This window comes from Schistocerca piceifrons, chromosome 1, assembly GCF_021461385.2.
Source record: "Schistocerca piceifrons isolate TAMUIC-IGC-003096 chromosome 1, iqSchPice1.1, whole genome shotgun sequence".
In the NCBI taxonomy this organism is placed as follows: Eukaryota; Metazoa; Arthropoda; class Insecta; order Orthoptera; family Acrididae; genus Schistocerca; species Schistocerca piceifrons.
Window position 1 is genome coordinate 20918625 of NC_060138.1, and position 12031 is coordinate 20930655.

At 42.8% G+C, this 12031-nt stretch overlaps 1 non-coding gene across 1 annotated transcript; it reads left to right on the forward strand.

The window, feature by feature from the left end:
* Window positions 1-11614: 11614 nt before the first annotated feature.
* On the forward strand, window positions 11615-11689 carry Trnat-ugu. The gene has a single exon. It is a non-coding gene; the product is annotated as a tRNA-Thr (tRNA).
* The last annotated feature ends 342 nt before the right edge of the window (window positions 11690-12031 follow it).

Sequence of the window (12031 nt, forward strand, 5' to 3'; positions counted from 1 at the left end):
CTGTCGACATCTGGAACGTGTTCTGCTGTGCGGCAGCAGCTCTGCTTTGGGTGGGTGCTGTTACGCTTGAAAAGTTGAACAGAACGGGTAGTGTCTTAAAAGGAGATTGAGGTGCATACCAACAAAAGAAAAAAAAATTAATTAAATGTAGCCAAACTGCATCAGAAAGTGATGATGAGGGAATTAGGTGAGAAAATGCAACATAGAAAGCAGTAGATGCGTTTTGCTATTTGGCGAGAAAGATAACGTGATGGCCGAAGTTGAGAGAATATAATAAATTAAGAGCTGACAATAGGAACAAAACCATTGCTGAAAAAGAGAAGTTTCTTAACACTGAATATAAATTCCATTTAGAAACAAATCTGCGACGGGCATCCGCAGCTGTGGTGGAACATCTTGCAAAAAGAACTCTGGCTGTGACTGTACCATTATCTGTAATGTGACACGACCAATTTTGGTATATACCTCAGGATGTGGGTATAGGCCACAAAATAGAAAAAAAATCTGAATAACACTCTATATGGTCCACTGGACCCACGTCATGGCATTACAGGCACAAAATCCTAATGATGACAGTCAGTAAACATACTCGTAATACCTTAGTCATTAAAGGAATTGATGTGGGACAGAAGGGTGACAAAATCGTCATTAGTAAGATGGCATTGCCTACCAAACGCAGATAATTAGTTATAGAAGACGCCAAATGTGTGGATCGTCCTCCATAATGGCGAGGAAGAACTTATAACCAATGATAAAGAATATGGAATAGAGTCCTTGGAGAATAGCCCACACCAAACCGATTGTTTACAATGTCTGTTACTAGGATGTGATTTGTTGGTATGCAAAGAGTAACAGCACACTGGCTACACGGAGCACAGCGCGGAGCGTCAGTGCACAGAAAATAGTGCTTTTGTTGCGGCCAGCCCAACTTTCTCAGCTGCGTGAAGTACACAGGATGAGGTTTATCTACTGCTCGTCCCCCTCGCAGCACCAGCTACGATGCAAGTTCTGTGCCCCGAGTCCTGGTGCGTTTGATCCTGGGGGCTGTCGCTAGGATATCCTGCATGGTCTGTAAGCATTCAACCTGTTCGTTTGCTACAGGCTATTGTTCAGTGTCTCTCTATTCCATATTTTTTGGTATTGGTTGTAGGTTCTCCCTTGCTTTTATGGAGGATGATGTATGCACCATTTGGCCCCTTCTATAACTATCGTGATTTGGCGGGCAGTGCCATTTTACCAGCGAAGATTGGTTCACCTTTCTTTCCTACAGCGATATCTGTAATGACTTAAAATATTTCGAGTGTGTTTAGCGATTGTCATTATCACGGTTTTGTGATTGTAATGTTATGACGTGGGATTCCTGGACCATATGGATAGTCATTCAGATATTTCTGTTTAGATATACACCTGAGGATACGGCTGTAGGCCACATAACTGGTCGTGTCGCATCAAAAATTGTCATACAGTTGTCGAAGAATCCAGAAGATTGGAAGAGGGCACTAATTGTCCTGATATTCAAAAAGTGAATAGGAAGGATTGTAGGAACTACAGGGGTGTCACACTGATTCCACACGGTGCCGAGGTATATGAAAGGATCCTGGAGAGCAGATTCCGAACTAGGGTTGAGAAACAAATTGAGAGGAACACCACAGGTTCAGACTGAGCTAGCACGAGGAACACAACTATGATTTTTGGAAAGACCTCACGATTTCCTTTGTTGATACAGAAAAGGCATTTCATAGTGTCTGTAGAAGAAAGGTCTGGGAAGCACTAGAAAAGAAGGAGTGGAAAAAGATACAATAAGCAGAGTGGAGGAAATGTACTAAGTTGTGTGAAAATGGGAAATAAAAGAACAGAGTGGTTTCAGCAAACAAGTGGTGTGAAACAAGGCAGTGTGTTGTCACCTCTCCTCTTCAGTGTGGTCTTTGCTGAGATAATGACTAATTTGGGAGAAAACACTGGAGAAGACAATATGAAAGCAATGGTATTTGTAGATGACATGATCACCTGAGGATACATGCAGGAGGAGATTTAGGAACACTTGAATACTTGGGAAGAAACTGTGAGAAATTTAATGTAAACAAATATGAAATCGTGGTTACAGCTAGAAAGAAAGAAAGAAAGAAAGATACACAGACCAAGTAATGGAACTGTAGGAGAACAGTTGAAGATGGTGGCATGTGTCAAGTACTTGGGGAAGAGTAACAGAGAAAAATGGAAGAACTAAGAAAGTGATCAGTGAACATGACAGACAGGCAGAAGCCTTCCTGTGAAATGTCAGGAACCTGTTTTGGAATGAAGATGTAAAAGTAGAGAAGTGATGCATAGAAGTCATTGCATCCCCAATACTGATCTGTGCATGTGAAAAGAGAGGTAAGCAGATTACAGTGATGTGAAATGTTCCTCAGTAGTAGGACAGAACTAACAAGGAGAGATAGGATGAGGAATGAAAGAGTAAGCGAAACAGTGAAAGAGAGCATGATAGAAACGTCAAGACTAAGATGGTATGGATATTTAGAGAGATTGGAGAACAAGAGGATTCCCAAGAGATACACGAAACGGAGATGGGAAAGAAACGACCACGAGGAAGAGTAAGGGGTAGGTGGCTGAAAGGTGTGCAGGAGTGTGTTGAGAAAACAGGCGAGAACTGGACCATAGTGAACACAAGAAGATTGTGGAAAAACTGGATTAAATGGCGAGGCTTATTTTCCACCCAGCTCAAGCCATACAGTTGTAAGCAGATAAATTTATACTCTAACAAAGGGCGTTACTTTAGCCCGCTACTGCAGAACAATACTGCAACAATAAAATGTAAATGAGAGAAAAGCACCAAAATAAAACTTCCCTTACAAAGACCACCTGTATCCAGACGTGTAATAGAAATTTAATATATTTCCTTATTCCAGTATTTTTTAAAATTACAAAAATTACCCTGGAAAATTAAGGCGTTTAAAAATTTGAAATATACTCAGAGGTAAAACATGGTCATGTATCTGGGAAAAATCTACTGCAATTTAAACATGTTGTGATCTATAAAGTCTTGTCAATACCGTATTTAATCCTTTCAGACACTCTGGCTACAACTGTATACATTAAATTTTACTGCCTTTTAGTTGCAACAGAAATATTCTTCCACAGTGGAAACCTCTAAAACATATTTGGCAATGTTCCATCTTTTTATCATGTATATCTGCTGCCAATTGTTGGGATTACCTGTAAAAATATGTACAAGTCACTGTAGCAGCGCACAGAAACATGAAAGTGATTCGTTAGTTATATTCCAATATGTAAATGAACATTTTTATTATTATTTTGCATGTGGTAAACATTGAATGAACAGTTTATTTATTACAATAGCGAATATTTGAAAATAAGTTACTTTAGTCCATAAAAAAAGCCAAATGTACAAAGTATAATTTTTGTATAAATTGCATCTGACATCATTGAAAAAGATCACCTAAGAGCTTTACAGCGTATAGAAAATCATTCCTTCTTCCAGAAAGCATTCAGATCTGAAAGTGTTAATAGTCTATTTCTTACATTATAATTCTATTAGACACTAATAATCAGAAAGTGAAATCAAATTAAAAATAGATATTATCAAAAACCACTTAAAACTTAAATGGATTTTGAAATACATGCTGTCTACATCACTCGTACCAGTTACAGTGTATGGACAACAAAAATACAATTTTCAATAATTTGTGTAGTTTTTGACCAAATTCAACGATGTAAAATGCTGTCATAATCTACTCATCAAGAAGTATAATGTTACGTTAAAAGTTTAACACAGTGGGACAAATATTACTATCAGAAACTGTCCGTTTCTCTCGAGGCTACGTAAGTAATGGCCCGCAAATACCCAGACTATATTCATTCAGTATATAAGAATTTGAGTACTTTGAAGTTATATTTAAAGTTTGTCGGAAGTAACAAAGCTATACGAAATATTTTCTCGCTGACACCATCCACAAAATGACGGAAAGAAAAAAAATTATCGCTTACTATATTTTCGCTATTCATGCAATAAAACTTCAGCATCAGGAATAAAGTTTTAATTTATTACTTCCTTACTACAAATTCTGTTCGCTGAATGTACCTGCGAAGTTACACTTAAGAGCCAAAGAAACTGGTACACCTGCCTAATATCGTGCAGAGCCCCCGAGAACACGCAGAAGTGCCGCAACACGCCGTGGCAAGGACTCGACTAATGTCTGAAGTAGAGCTGGACGGAACTGACACAATGAATCCTGCAGGGCTGTCCATAAATCTCTTATGAATAGCACGTCGCAAGGCATTCCAGGTATGCTCAATAATGTTTGTCTGGGGAATTTGGTGGCCAGCGGAAGTGTTTAAACTCAGAAGAGTGCTCCTGGAGCCACTCTGTAGCAGTTCTGGAGTGGGGGCTGCGTATTGTCCTGACGGCATTTCCAGAATGCAGCATGGACATGAATGGATGCAGGTGACCAGACAGGATGCTTACGTACGTGTCACCTGTCAGTCGTATCTAGACGTATCAGGCGCCCTATATCATTCCAACTGCACACGCCCCACACCATTACGACACCAAAAACTGGCTTCTACTTAAGACAGAACGCAATTACCCCATTTACATTCATTCAGTGTTTCAACATGAGGGCAATTCCAACGAACTTTAACCATAATTTCAAATCTTTCCTACACTTTTTCTCTTACATGCTGAACATCAAATATTTAACACATTAATTTATTTGTAAGGTAACCAGAGTTTGAAGGTGTCTTATTCGTAGGACTTGGATTCTTTGAAAAATTAGAGGTTTATTGGTTGGAAACTAATACAAATTTCCATCTTCGAGACAGGTGTTGTGAACACATTAAAGAAATTCAGCTAATTTGCAAATATCACCTTTTCCATGGTAAGAGACCTCGTTCTGTATCAGGGTACAAACGGTCCACGACGGACGAAATATAAGTTAACCATTGACTTGTTATATAAATAGTTCTAAAAAATATACAGCATTTTACACCCCACAAAATTCTGTACCTGACGAATTATGTTCCAAGTAGCTTTAATGCACTTTAATGTGTAGAACACGAAATATTTACATATGTTTCGTAAAACGCATTATGTGTAACAACAAAAACTATAAAAAATGGCAAAAGGTAGTTACTGTGGTCTAAAGTGCGGATTCCATCATGTTATTGTAGAATCAGTCAGTATACCAGCAGTTCCCAAGCTTTCTTACACGATTACCCCTGAGTGCAATCAAACATTAGCGTGTAACTGAAGTTGGTGATAATGTTGAGGAGGGGGGAAAAGGGGGGAAGGGAGGGCGGGTTTATTAGCTAAACTAAACTATAAATATCAATCGTCTTTCACATCTTTCATCATTTTAAAAATGAAAGAGGGAGAGAAAAAAAAGTCTTTCATTAGAGTGTGTGTGTGTGTGTGTGTGTGTGTGTGTGTGTGTGTGTGTGTTTCAGAATGAATGATGAAGCAATTCGCAGTGTGTCGCAAGCACAACTCGGAACTCCTTCTCAGATAAGAAAGCTAATTATCCTCAATGAGGGTACACACTTGTTACAAAACATACTACTTCTGCGTTACTCATCTCCATTGCGGCATTTACATGACCTGCACACTGCAACCTCATTTAAATAAAAACAAGTTCAGATGCGTGCGCTGTACTTACCGTTTGTGAATCACTCGATTGCTGGGCCCCTTACTTCTGAACTGCGTGAGCCGGCCGGTGTGGCCGAGCGGTTCTAGGCGCTGCAGTCTGGAACCACGTGACCGCTTCGGTCGCAGGTTCGAAGCCTGCCTCGGGCATGGATGTGTGTGATGTTCTTAGAACTAATTAAGCCTAACTAACCTAAGTTCTAGGGGACTGATGACCTCAGATGTTAAGTCCCATAGCGCTCAGAGCTATTTGAACCATTTTTTTTTTTTAAATTGCGTGACCTGAGGCTGATAATGCTTCATGTCTAACCACTCTAATAATAATAATAATAATAATAATAATAGTAGTAGTAGTAGTAGTAGTAGTAGTAGTAGTAGTAGTAACAACCTAGACGGCCGGAGTGGCCGTGCGGTTCTAGGCGCTACAGTCAGGAACCGAGCGACCGCTACGGTCGTAGGTTCGAATCCTGGCTCGGGCATGGATGTGTGTGATGTCCTTAGGTTAGTTAGGTTTAATTAGTTCTAGGCGACTGATGACCTCAGAAGTCACATAGTGCTCAGAGCCATTTGAACCAGTAATAATCTTGTGCACGAGTTTATGTAGTTACTTCTGTGTCATGCTGTCAATTCATTTATTTGTTCCGAAACGAGATATTAAGGAATTTCTGGACTACTGCAAGTACTATTTACAACTTGGAGAAGAGATTTTCCTGAGATATTTAGCATTTGTATGTGTCTGTCTCACTTTTATCATGAGCAATGCACAGGACATAGCACAACGTATATGTGTAGTGGGTGGACTCTGTGAGGAACGTGTAACCTCCATAACATTAATGCCACTAACAGAGGAAAAGTAAGTATTGATAACTTATATAATCATATTAGGGTTTTACAAAATTTGATAATGCTAATGATATTTGAAAGAAATTTAGTTTTGTGACTGAAACAGAATCGAATTGCTTAGTTTTTACCCCTCAGAAAATTTCATTTTACCCCTCAGGGAGTATTTACCCCCACTAGCTTGTTGTAGCTCGAGGATAGGATAACACCATTTTTCTGCTCGGTACTTCACTGTCCCCTACGGATGTAAATGTTGATGTCGATTGCGGTTTGGGTAAATTCCTTTCTGTTCATTGACCCTAGTAGTCAACGCCACGTAATCTGTGTAGCGCACTCGTAGTTGTGTGAACTTTTTTTTTCGACGGCTTGCCTTACTGAATTGGTGTAAAATATCTCTGAATTGCTGGCCATTGCCACGACACCTAACTGTGAAGCAAGGTTAGGCTGTCAAGGAAATCCCCAGTCCGGCGCAAACTGTGTGAACTTCTAGGCCGATAACGAACGGCCTACACACATCCCTGCTCAAAACTGGGACAATGGTGGGAGCTTCGGAGCGTGTGTGATCGGTTTGTAATCCAGGAACTCACTCTTTGTCTCCTTCCCCCTTTTCTTTCTTTGAGCTCTTGCATCAAAGCTCATCTACATCTATACTTGGCAAGCCACCTGACATCCTGTGGTGGAGGCATTGTCTGATCGCCCCTTGCCTATCCCACTCGCGAATGGTGCATGGGAGGAATGACTGTCGGTAAGTGTCTGCATTACCTCCGAGCTCTCGGATTTTCTCGCCGTGGACATTTCACGAGATGTATGTGGGAGGAAGTTGTTGTCCCTTTGCGGGACATACTCTCTCGGGATTTCAGTAGTAAACCTCTCCGTGGTGCAAAGTGCCTCTCTTGCAACGTGTACCACTGGAGTTGTTGACTATCTCCGTAATGGTCTCGCGCCTACCGAACGATCCCGTGACGAAAGGCATCGCTCTTCCTTGGATTCTCTCTCTCTCTCCCTCTCTCTCTCTCTCTCTCTCTCTCTCTCTCTGTCTCTCTCTCTTGTATCAGTCCTACCTGGTAAGGGCCCCAGACACATGAACAGTACTCAAGAATCGGTCGAACAAGTGCCTTGTAAGCCACTTCCTTCGTGGTCTAGTTACATTTCTATAAGATTCCTCCTATGAAAGTTACTCAAGCATCTGTTTTTCTTCATATTTGTTTTATGGAGTCATTCCACTTAACGTCGCCGTGAACGGTTACTCCTAGATATATTCAGCAGTTACTCTTTCAAAGTTGTTCGTCATCACCCAGTGCTACTCCAAGCATACTTGTACATAGGGTATGTGTAGGTGTGATGGTTGTCAGTGTTTGTGTTCACAGTGGAATGCTCACTCCTAAAAGTGAATTAAATTAGCCCTGTCATTGACAACCTGTAGCCGGGAATAACATGTGAATAAATCCCCAAGTTGTGAGAATACTCTACTCTAACTTAATCAGGATCGGTACTTGGGCTCTGATCTTAAGAAATGAAGAAAAACTGAGTACTTTGAAGACATTTATTATAAAAACCAACACTAGAAAACGGTTCAAATGGCTCTGAGCACTATGAGATTTAACATCTGAGATCATCAGTCCCCTAGAACGTAGAACTACTTAAACCTAACTAACCTAAGGACATCACACACATCCACGCCCGAGGCAGGATTCGAACCTACGACCGTAGCGGTCGCTCGGTTCCTGACTGATGCGCCTAGAACCGCTCGGCCACTCCAGCCGGCAAAACCAACACTAGAAAAAAATGCAAACTGAACACAGTTATTGACACGAAACGTTAACTCGTACTGATTAACCCAAATCTGAGAACGGCACACATCTATGACTTGATTCGAAATCGCGTCCTCATTTGACTGAAGCAGTAAGTGGTTGATACTGGTTAGGCAGCTGGTCATAATGTCCTCAGGGTTGCCACAAGTTCTGGAAATAAGGGAATATCATGGAATTTCAAACGTATCAGGAAAATATGAAAAAAACATTGGAAAAATATCTTTTTTGTCTCAGCAGATGAATTGGTTTGTTTACCTAGATGTCATGCGTCGTCGCTGGCTGGGCGCAGCTGAGTACGCGAGCCGCTTCCCTACTCCCTCATTCTTACTGTTTCTTCTACTTCTACCGCTCCCCTCGGCTTGCAGTCAGTGTTGCCACCATTTCTTGCTCCTACCTCAGCAGCTGGCGACGAGTGACAGGGAGGCGTGAGGAGTGGTTTGTGTGGACCTGATTCTCACACATTGTCGACGCAGCTGCCGGAGACAGCGCTGATATGTGCACGAGTTGAGTCTGAGTGCTTGTGTGAATGTGTGTGTACTCTCATTTTCTGACAAGAGCTCTGGCTTAAAATTTAGTTGCGAGAGGATGATTCTCTTTCCTACACACCTGTCTGTGGCTCAGCAATCATCTTTATGGTGAGTTGCTACCTATCGTCATTATTATTGATTCCCAGTGTATATGAACAAGTTGTCTGTTGCACGGGCTGATCACCGCAGTCTCATTTCGTCGACATGCTGTCTGTGGCTCGTGAATAGCTGGCCACACCAGCGGACCTCCATGACGAGACAAAAACGCAGGCCGTATTTGATTTGTGGGTATCTCTTAACGGATCAGGCTGGCCAACCTGAAGCCCATGTTTCCCACTAACGTGCAGGCCCTGTCCCTCACCGATCTGCCTGCAAGCCGGGTCTGTTTGCCGGTGGCGTAATGTCGCAGATTTTCGTGGTTCATCCACGGACTCCGGGCTGCAGTGCTCCTTGGCAGGCCAGAGGACACAGGCAGTGGATTTCAGGAATTGTGACAGTCTCACCGCAAGTACAGTGTACAATGCCGCGTTTTATACACTTTTATTTATTCTAGTACATTTTGGCACTTCAAAAATAGTTTATATATTGGAAAATGTGGTTGCTGAGAGGAAGAAAATTGTGGCAATCACTGGCAGTTTGAAGAAATACGTGAGTAAATAGCGTACAAAGAAAAACCACACAATACCTGTAATATGATAGACATAAAACATTGGGTAATAACCGACAATAACAATCATAGAACCAAAATTTTATTGGCAGTTACCTATAGTGCTGGTTTACACAACCCTTCCCTGCCTTATAAACTTCTTTCAAGAGGCCTACTTTTTCCAAGGTTATTTCTGAAATCGGTGAAGACATTTTAAATCTTTCTTGCGACTCCAGTGATACACGTTTTTTTTTTTTGTCACCAGATGTGTTTCGTTTTGTCGAAAAAAATATCTGTGGTCTTCATGAAACATATGTACCATATGGCTTGCTTTCTCCATCTAAGAACAGTTCATTACAAAAGATGTTGATGTTAGTACTTAAGTGTTTTTCTCACACGTTTAGAAATACAGAAGTCTTCACATTTTTTGTCATTTTATGTCTCTTGAGATCTCAAAATTTGTCCCCCTAGGGGGCTCACAGCTCTTTTGTGGGTACGTGTGTGGTGCGCATGGGTCTCTGAGCTATTGCAGGCTTTATTATTTTCCAGGCAGCTTTGCCTTCCCCTATCTTCTCCTTCCTTCTTCCTTTCCCTCTGCCCCTTTCTTCTCTTGGTGTTCTTCCTAATGTTGGCCCGGCTATCCTCATGACTTTACTTTGCCTTGCAGATTTTGTTGGTTTCTTTTCCTCCTCCTGTTTGGCTTTTCTTTTTTCGTCCCCCTCAAGGGTTTGATCTACATCTCCAAATTTGAAACCCCTAGTGGGAGCCAGATGGGGAAGAACTCCCTCCCTAGCGTCTTTGGCGTGGGTTGCTCTCCCCCTCCTCTCCCTCACCCTTTTTCCCCCTCACTCTCCCTCCCCACCAAAGCCCTTTGGTCTCCTTGCTAGGTCACCAGCTCGATAGCCAGTCCATGTGGTTGAGCTTTTATCTACCCATCTGGTTGAACCCCTTGACAACACAGGGCTCACATTGCTGATGCTTGCCCTGAAAACACCTTGTGCAAACCTAGGAGTGGTTGCCCATCTTTTCGGGGCATCAAACCTCCCGGCAATGACAGTCCTTCCAGGCAGCAATTACTGTGGCGAGCCCCTGTTCTGAGTGTGTGGCACACGAAATGTATTACTCTCTGTCCATTCTACATCACACACATCCATGCCCGAGGCAGGATTCGAACCTGCGACCGTAGCAGCAGCGTTGTTCCGGACTGAAGCGCCTACAACCGCTCGGCCACAGCGTCCGGCACCTATGTCCTCATTGACTGGACACGGTACTTTCCTTCTTGCCTCGACATGTTCACGGTTATTGAAGTTTTTGTTTATAAACTGTAGCGACAAAAGTTATGAGACAGCGATACGTACGTTTAAGGATGACGACATTATCACGCTCACGAGGCATAAAAGGGCAGTGCGTTGGCGGAGCTGCCCCTCTGTACTCAGGTGATTCGTCTGAAAAGATTCCCGGCGTGATTACGGCCGCACGACCGGAGTAAACAGACGCCGAACGGGGAATGTCCCATTCTTCTAGCTCGAACTACCACTCCATTTCTCAAATCTATAGGGTGTTCAATATGCAAGAACCCGTGGTATCAACACTGTGCCGAGAATGCCGCACCTCGACCATTACGTCTCAGAGTGGACAGCGAAGTGGCCGACGGACTTTACTTAACGACCGAGAGTAGCGGCGTTCTCGTAGAGTTATCAGTACTAACAGACAAGCAGCACTGCATCATACAACCGCACCAGTCAATGTGGAACGTACGACGAACGTATCCGCTAGGAAAAGGCGGCAAAATTTGACGTTAATGGGCTATGACAACAGAAGACTGGCGCGGGTGCCTTTGTTAACAGCACATCACCACCTGTAGCGCCTCTGCTGGGCTCGCGACCATTTCGGTGCGATATGACATGTCCGAAATAACAAATGCCATCGACATATCGTTAAGGCTAACCTCCTTCAGTGCAGATGCACGCGAATTGCCTGAACTCTTACGGGACTCCGTGGATTGTCTGCCGCGAGTAATGGGTATAATGGCAGGGGCACTACGAATGTAGCGTGTGGACTATAAGTTGAGAATGTGGGTCTCACGGGGAGCGTGCCGGCGATAAGTCCCTGCAGTCGCACTATCCTCTGTGCCCTCGGTGGCTCAGATGGATAGAGCGTCTGCCATGTAAGCAGGAGATCCCGGATTCGAGTCCCGGTCGGGGCACACATTTTCAACTGTCCCCGTTGATATATATCAACGCCTATCAGCAGCTAATGGTATTGATTTAATTTTAATATCAGTATGACGCTAGACGACTGAAAGACAGAGTCCAGGTCAGATGAATTCCGATTTCAGTTGGTAAGAGCTGACAGTATGGTTCGAGAGTAGTGCCGACATCACGAAGCCGTGCACCCAACAAGTCAACGAGGCACTTTATGCAAGCTGCTAGTGGTTCCATAATGGTGTGGGTTGTGTTTACAAGGATCATTGACTGGAAACGGAAACGGCCATGTTCAGCTACTTGGAGACCATTTGCAGCCATTCGTGGGCTTCATGTTTCCAAAC